Here is a 9,204-nt window from a genome sequence, read left to right on the forward strand (position 1 = left end):
ATTTTCTGCTAAATATTCCTCACTTAATTTTCAAATAATTCCCATCTTGCATACACCATCTTTTCACACATTCTCAGTACAATTTAGAAAGAGTAATGTGCATCATAACAGATTTCTAGCAGGAAGTAGATGGCACATTCCAATTTGAATAGGACTTAAAAAAAATTCAGATAGTTTTGGAGAGAGAGAGAGGGAAACCACAAGAGACAGTGAAATATGCCAGGGAGAGGAAGTTTCCCATACTACCCTTAGGTATTTGGGGTGGAAGAAGAATCAGTTAGTAGAAAATTGCAGATGAAAAGGAATATGAGGCATGTTGACTTACAGTCCCTGAGGCCTTTCTGTGGAAGGTCACAGCCAGCTTGCAGCATAGCCAAAAGAAGACAGTAGAGAGAAAAAATGTCTGATTCTATTCCCCCCAACCCCTTTGCCTCCCTTCCATCCCCTATCAATGATCTCTAATGATGGAACACAAAAGGAAGGGAATATGTCAGTGAAGTCAGTATGTTAGCCTCCAGAGACATAGGACAGTATGGAGAAGCATGAAGAATAGATGTAGATGGGGTAGAAAAGAGATATCTAGCTAATAAAAGGATGTTCAACATGGTTAGTACTCCGGGAAGTGAAAATTTAAAACAAAATAACATTCTACCATACACCTACTAAAATGGCCAAAAATATTATTTAATTAAAAATTTTAAAAATGATATGACTAGGTATTGGTAAGGATGTAGAATAGTCTACACCATCATATATTACTGTGTAACACATAAATTAGTATGAATTTGGCATATTCTACAAAAGCTGAGCATAGCCTAGGACCAAACAATTCCACTTCTGTATGTACAGAAGTGTGTTACTTTGCATACTAAAAGAATTACAAAGAATATTATTAATAACACTATTTATAATAGTCAAAAGTAGAAACAATCCAAATGTCCTCAATAATGGAATAAATTGATAAATTGTGGTATAGTTATATAATGCAATATAATACAGCAATGAAAATGAACATACAACAAGGATAAAACTCACCAATAGTGTTTGGTGAAAGAAGTCAAACACTAAAGAAAATATGTAGTATGTTTTTATTTATATAGTGTTCAAAAGGAAGTACATTAATCCGTAGTGATAGAAATCAGAATCATGGTTACCTGGGAGGTATAATTACTGGGAAGAGATATAAGGCAAGCTTCTGAAGTGGTCATAGTGTTCCATATCTTGATTTGAGTGATGGCTGTGCAGGTATATTCATCCTGCAAATATTCACCAATGTGAACACTTATTTGTTTGCTTTTGTATATGTATAGCGTAATTTATATTTTTTAAAGTTTATTTATTTATTTTGAGAGAGAGAGAGAGAGAGAGCGCGCGCTCACGCGCTCGCGTGCAAGCTAGGGAGGGGCAGAGAGAGAAAGAAGGAGAGAGAGAGAATCCCAAGCAGGCTCTGCACTGTAAGTGCATGAGATCATAACGTGAGCCAAAATCAAGAGTCGGAGGTTGGGGTGCCTGGGTAGCTCAGTCGGGTGAGGTTCCGACATCGGCTCAGGTCATGATCTCTAGGTTCGTGGGTCCGAGACCGCATTGGGTTCTGTGCTGACAGCTCAGAGCCTGGAGACTGTTTCGGATTCTCTCTCTCTCTCTCTCTCTCTCTCTCTCTCTCTCTCTCTCCCCTTCTCCCTCTCTCTCTCTGCCTCACCCTGGCTCACACTGTCTCTCTCTCAAAAATAAATAGACATTAAAAAGAAAATTAAAAAAAAAAAAGAGTCAGAGGCTTAACCTATTGAGCAACCCAGGCACCCCTAGTGTAACTGGATCTTTAAAAGAAAGAACTAAGAAAAGTGTGTCTGCAAAATCCAGTGAAGATATGTAGCACAACAAAAAGTAGGTTATTTTCCCAAACTCTGGCTTTGTCCAGCACTACTTGGAAAGGGATCTTACCAAGATGGTGAGGAGAGGTATGGGTGTGAGAGGTCATCATGTGGTAGATAAAATATAATGGCTTCATATCCTTAAAATCAGGAAACCTTGCATTTAGCTGTAGTTACACTGCAAGCCACCTGTTAATCTCTTTATGCTTCATTTTGCCCATCTCTACACTGATGGATTAAAAGAAGCAATTATTGAGATTTCTCTTCTGCCAAATCTGTGACTTTTTTATCAATTAAAAAATAATAGATAGATAGATACATAGGTACATAGATACATAGATACCAGTAATGTGAGAAAGGCAAGGTCTTTATGCCCTTTCATGTGTATGTCTTTGTAGATGTACTTAAGACACATCAATATGAAATTGTGATCAATAAAAACGCAGCAGTTGCAGTTCTAAAAAAAGCAAACAAGATTACCAATAAGACAAAAGCCAAAGCAAATAGAACATGGAACAAAATCAAGCTTTAACTTGACCAGTATTTTAAATTAAGTGTCAGAAGAAACTGGACACATTAATGTATATAACAAAGAGCAATGCATACCTCATAACACATTTTTGTAGTTTGACAGTCTAAATTTATCCCATCTATAAGACTTGTCTTATATCTAAAGGAAAATAATCCATAATGAAAGAGAAGTATCTGCTTGCTTACCAGATCCCACATATTTTTAAATAAAAATAAGATTTTCCTTCAAGAGGAAATATATTTTCATGACAGGTATGGAGATAAATTCTGTTTTTTTCAAAACACTGCATGTGGCAGTAATTAAGCCTCTATTAAACTTCTTGTTTATTTTTAAGTTTAGATTTACTTAACAGCCATTAAAATCTCAATGTTTGTATTTGCCCGTAGTGAGATTCTTCTGTGTGCTTCACCATGGTTCACAGCAGGCAGTCAAACCTAATAATAATGGCATGTTAATATTAGAAGAGACTCCCACTCTTAGAAATTGAGAAATGAAATGATTTTTAAAAACTAATCTTTAGTTTGAATTTATGATTGTTTTACCCTTAAGATGCACAAACAGGTTTTATGTTCTAAAAGATGCTTCCTTTTTTTTGGGGGGGGGGGTTGGGGGGACAGGGTAGTTGGAATACAGTTCATTCACAGCTTAATAGCAAATGAGTAGAGCCAAACTGGGGCAAAACAGAATAACAGTGTGTAAGAACCTGGGCTATAGAATCCAATAGATCTGTATTTGGAACTTAGCTAAATAATAAAACAATATTTTTAAAAAGTATGTTTATTACCAAATTCTCTCCACAGTACTCTAAAACACAAAGCGCTCCAAAAAAGTGGAATTAAGAAAAACACAACTTTTTAGGACTATGAAAAAATAAAAGAGTATATTTTTGAATGAAGAAATTGTCAACACACATTCTTCAGACAGGATATATTAAATGTAAAACCAGCAAATATACTGAGATGGTGCTATTAGAGTGTGACAGTAATATTGCCCCTTGTCTCTGCCCCACACAGAACAAGTTGAGAAATGAGACAAAGTGGTTGGTATGCTAGACTTGATAGAATTGCTATAAAAGTGTATGTATGCCGGCATATCGGCTCACTGATACTGAGACACAAAATTAGACAGGTTTTACTACAAAGAAGTGCTGGAACCAGAGGCCAGACACCAGGAGAGGTAAAACAGAACTCAAGATTTCCTGCCTGCACTTTGCTCACCATGCAGAGGGAGGGAGAGAGATAATTATCCCAAAAGATGTGCTTCAAACTGAAAGAAAAATCAAGAATGGGGAGCAGTGCCCATAGTATTTTTAAAAATCTAAATGTCTAACAATTGCAAAGTGTGAAGAAGCATTTCACAAAAAAAGAAACTTGAAATATGTGTCCTGATACAAAAAGCTGGATCAAAGGGACCCAATTTCCCTACATAGAGAAAAAACAAAAAACAAAAAACAAACATCAGCACTTGTATGAAAAGTACAGAATCCAAACAGAAACTGAACAGAGACCTATAACTTATCCATAAGTATCTTTATCTTTCAATGGGCTTTGTGAGAAAAGATTTGGAATATATTGTAATACTGTTGCAGGATTCTTTACCTCAACACCCGGGATTCCTTATCTTGCCATTTCGAAGAATGAAGAAGTGGACACAAAATGAGCAGCAGGCAAAAGTTATTAGGGCATAAGATTAGAAAGTAATAATAGTATGAAAGTTCTCTTTACAGAAAGAGGGCATTTGAAGGTGAATACCCATGACTATAGGCAAGGGCCCTTGTTTTATAAGGTTCTGGTCAGCATTCCCTTCCCTTCCCCCTCATTCCTTCCCAGGTTCTACCCTTACTGGCTGGATAACTCTAGCTGCTAGGTTGTCCATTCCTGATTGACCCCATTGTGTGAGGAGTCAGACTGGTCATACTGCCCCTGGTATAACATAAGTTTTATGGTTTACTTTTTTTAGTTGGGTATTTTAATTGTCAAATTCCTGAGGCAAACCTGTGAAGAAGTAGAGGGTGTCTGTTACATTCTTAAGAGGAACCTTACGCCTGAGGGGGTTTGCTATGGTTAGATGCTCCCGGCATTGTTCCAAAATATGTGTTTTCCCCACCCAGGTACCTCAGGTCCTAACCTTGCCCTCTCTGCCTATTTTATCCTATCTTTCCCTGTTATAATACCTATAGTTTATTTGATATAATCCTTCTAAATTAATTAATATATGGTTTTATTTTTGATGTGTAGATTTCTATAGTAGGAACTTACTATGTTTTTTTTTTCTTTTTTCAAGTTAAAACATGTCTTCAAAATGTCTTTACAGGCAGATATTTGTGTTAAATAGGACTCATGTGATTATTTCAGTCAATATCTATTGCTGGAGTTGCTTAAACAACACATGGCATTTTTTGTGGAATGAAGCCTTAAGAAACACATTTAAAAACTCAGGGAGAACTTTACATATGTAATAATTTGATTGTTTCAAGTGTCATCACTAACAGAAATGATTAACACCACCACACTTTTAAAATATAAATGAGATTTTGGTGTTTTAGAAATTTGTGCATACATTCTTATCTTTTGAATTTTTCCAACTCTGTTGAAACCAAAGTAGTTTTCTTTGTGTAGAATGGGAGAAGATTAAAAATTTCAAGGTATTGACTGTTATCTTTTGTGGAAAAGTAGAATATTGGTATGTTGCTATAAATACTACTAGCCGTTTGCAGAAAGACTGTATTTAAAATAGAGATGAGAAGTTAAAATTGTGCTATTTATCCATTGCATTTACTATAGATTGAAAGGGATTTGTAAGTCAAAAGGAGCGGAATGAAAGCAAGAAAAGGTCAAAGAAAGTAACCAAGATAGAATGCAGAATAGGTAAATGCACCCTTTGGGGAAAAACACAACAAGAAAGGCAAAAAGATGATGGCAAACATCACAGTCTAGATGTATAGAATTCAGTGCCACATTTGGTCTTTAAGCTGTGTGTTATGTAATTTAAATAGAGAAATTTCCATTGTGAATATGTATTTCAGTGCCTCTACTTTAGATAAGTGTTTGTTTCATTGATTGTAGAGCCTAAAAATGGTAGTATCTAAACAGGGTTTGCTTGGCACAACATCCTTCTTACAAGTAAATGACGTTCTGCCAGAACTTCTGTGCCTGTATCATAGGAAACAGTTTTCTTTAAATCTGGCTTAAGAGTGGCAGAACAAAGAAAGCAAATCCAACAAAAGAAATAACATTTTATGTCAGAGTTGGGACTCAACAAGTAAAAGAATGGACAAAGAAAAAACTTTTAGAATTATGAAATTCATAATTCTCTACTTGCCATATTTAAAGTGAGTGCCAGCCTTCAACTAAAATTTATTATGTGATACAGTAATGCTCTGTTTCCCCAATTTATGTCTATTTGCTCTTCCCAGATATATTTGTATCATACAATGGTAGAGATAAATGCTATAATTACCATCACCAAATAGCTTATTTATTAATTCATGCAAAGCCCTTTTGCTGTTGAAAATCATTAACGTTTCTCCCGATATTTCTCTACTGCTAGGGACTCCATATTTCTCCTCATCTATTTGTGCAAACTCTGTTCATGTTAAATTGAAGTGCTAATAAGAGTGCTTTTCTGGACTATATAGTAAACATAGTTTACTAACTATATTTATGGTATATAAATCTTTCTAGTATATTCCTTGCTTTTACTAGCATTTGATAATAAATCTTATAAATGCTTCTGAAGTGATGCCTTCAATTAATGTTGATGAAAGTAAAGATTAATAAACTTGCAGCATACAGTGCTTTATATTTTCACAGTTGTTTTATTTTCATAACTTCGTTTAGCTTCTTCTTACCACACAATGGTGTAGATGAGCAGTCAGGTAAAATTATGCCCATTTAAAGTCAGGAAAACTGAAAACTTTGACAAGTTAAGGAAAAATTTTGACAAGACACTTCAGTGAATTAACACCAAAATACTTGTCTGTTGCACCTGTTGGGAAAATATAATTTAAAATAAAGTCTCCTCCCAACCCAAAAATCTTCTCTACAATGGTAATAGAAAAAGAAAACACTTTTATTATTGAATAAACATTCAACCAGAATGTAATGGACATCACAGGCAATTTGCTAAGAGACCGCAAAGACATCTCACTCCCTTACATTTGCAAACAGATACAACCCACTGCATATATATTTAAAGACAAGCAATAGCTCTTCCTTAAGTAAGAGGATTGGACAACGCTATTTATCACAAACAGTTCATCCTAATTTTACTTGGTAATCTGTGTTAGCTAATCAGCTTTATCCACAGGAAAAATAAGCTTCTCCTCTATGCGAAAGTGGGATTGATACTTGGAGCAAGGTACCCACTGAAGTCTGGCTCCTATTTTCCCTCAGAGACTGGTAGAAGGGATGCTAACATCATGATTTTTACATTTGAAAGAGATAACTCCCAGGGTATTGAGAAAGATTTACCCGTATCATAAAGGTGACAAAAGGTCAGCTAACAAAAGGCCTATCTAGTCTTCAGAAGGATTTATATACATTTCAAAGACATGAGAAAATACTTAAAATTAAGTGTTCTAATATAAGTGCTCCAAAAGAAAAAAGGAGAGGGTGGGAAATCTCTTCCCCCATTTTCACCAAGAAAAGAGAATTAAGCCTATCTTTTTAAATTTGTATTTGTCTTTAGATGCCTAGCAAACTTCCAACTTAAGGGAGTATAATTGACCAAGGGTCCTTACTGTTTTTCCTTGGCCTGCCATAGGTGTCACCTGGCAGTGACTAAGACTAAGCAAAGATTCAAAAGTAGAGATCCATTCTCTTGAGGAAGAGGGACCTTTGTTGGCTGACTTTGTCTCAAGAATTTTCCTGACAGTTTTGCCTAACACGCTTTAGACAACATGGCTGACTAGGATAGGATGCTTCTACTCAACATTTTCTTCTCTCTCTTTCATGGGTGGAGGACTTGCATCCTGCCTGAATACTTTTCCAGCCTTGCCTGCCACCCTCTCTATTTACTTTCAGGCATCTACCCAAATAAAATCATGTTTAGTGCCATCTTGGCATTTGTTTCTTAGAACACCTAGACATACTATCGACACACCAAATAGTATAATTGCTGTGGAATGGTATCATTCAGAATTGCTATTATGCTTACACTTTGGCCCAACATTTTTACCTATGGGAGTTTATCCACCAGATATGCCTGCACAAACCCAAAATGATAGATGTCCAAAGGTAAGACATCACCACAGTGTTTTTAACAGGACGGGATTGGAAATATCACAAGGGAACAAATTCAGTGAAATGGTGTATATTCATAAAATGGAATGCTATGTACCTGTACAAAAGATTGAAGCAGTTCTTTAGGTGTGTCTATATAGTAAGATCTCCAGGACATTTTTTTTTAAGAGAAGAAAGTGAGAAGTAGAAGTGTGTTTATAGCATTTGTGACTTTCTTCATTTACTTAAAGGAGGGTAATAATAAACATGTTTTTTGCATATTTATTTGTATTTGCTTAATGAAACATTAGAAGCCCACACAATATATTAAAAAATAATTATTTTAGAAAGCCACAAAATATATTAGAAAAAAATAATCTGGAATCCATTCATAAAATGGAATGCTATGTATCTACAAAAGATGAGGCAATTCTTAGTATGTCTATATAGAAAGATCTCCAGGAAATTTTTTTAAGACAAGAATGTGAGAGGTAAAAGTGTGTTTATAGCATATGTGACCTTCTTCATGTACTTAAAGGAAGATAATAATAAACATATTTCCTCATATTTGCTTGTATTTGCATAATGAAACATTGGAAGCCAACAGAATATGTTAGAAAAATAATTATGTTAGGGAGTAGAAGGGGAGAAATTTGGTAGAACAGGCAATGAGTACAAACAGGTCTTCTCAATGTATATATCTTTCTGACAGTTGGCCCATGTAAATATATTACCAAATAAAAAATAAAATTTAATTTAATACAAATTAAATAAATATGTAAATACTCTTCTTGGAACCATGTGGTCACTTAAGCCTTAAGTAAGGAAATATTTTATTTTATTTTATCCCTCCTCTTTTCACTAACTTGTGATAATGATCTATTTGTTAATTTAATAAATATTTATCAAGCATCTACTACTTATCAGATACTATGATAAACCCTGGGATAGGTGAATAGAACAGATAAGATTCCTGTTCTCATGAAACTTACAATCTAATTTTTAAAAAGAAGAAAAAACAGCAATTTCCAAGTAAGGCAAATTCACTGCAAGAGATATACTGTGGAAAATGAGGTCTACAAGTGAGATTTCAGCCACCTCTAAGGTTTAGTCAGGAAATGAATGTTATTACAGCAGTGATAATTTAAATTATTGCTCTGTTATTGGCTATTTGAGAATTCCAAGCATAAGTAGTATACTAATTTATATAGATAGATGTAGATATAGATGATATAGACAGATACAGATACAGATATAGATATAGATGATACAGATGATATAGATATAGATAGATATAGACGTAGATGGATCTAAGAATCTCTGTATTAGGGAAGTTTCCATGTAAAGGAGCAGAATGTCTTCAAAATCTACTTTAATTGACTTCAAGGAAGGCATGATCCAAACTTTTTATTTCTTAAGCTGAAATCTGAAGAGGCTGGCACTTCCTTTTTATGATGTAATAAAAATGCATTTTCAGAACTTACATAAATTAGTTTTCAAATAAATATCCAAATCCTAAGAACTATGTAGCATTTTAGTAGCCAGTGTAATTAAATTGATACTTTGTATAAGTAAGACT

The sequence above is a fragment of the Leopardus geoffroyi genome, chromosome C2 (genome assembly GCF_018350155.1).
Source record: "Leopardus geoffroyi isolate Oge1 chromosome C2, O.geoffroyi_Oge1_pat1.0, whole genome shotgun sequence".
Taxonomy (NCBI): domain Eukaryota; kingdom Metazoa; phylum Chordata; class Mammalia; order Carnivora; family Felidae; genus Leopardus; species Leopardus geoffroyi.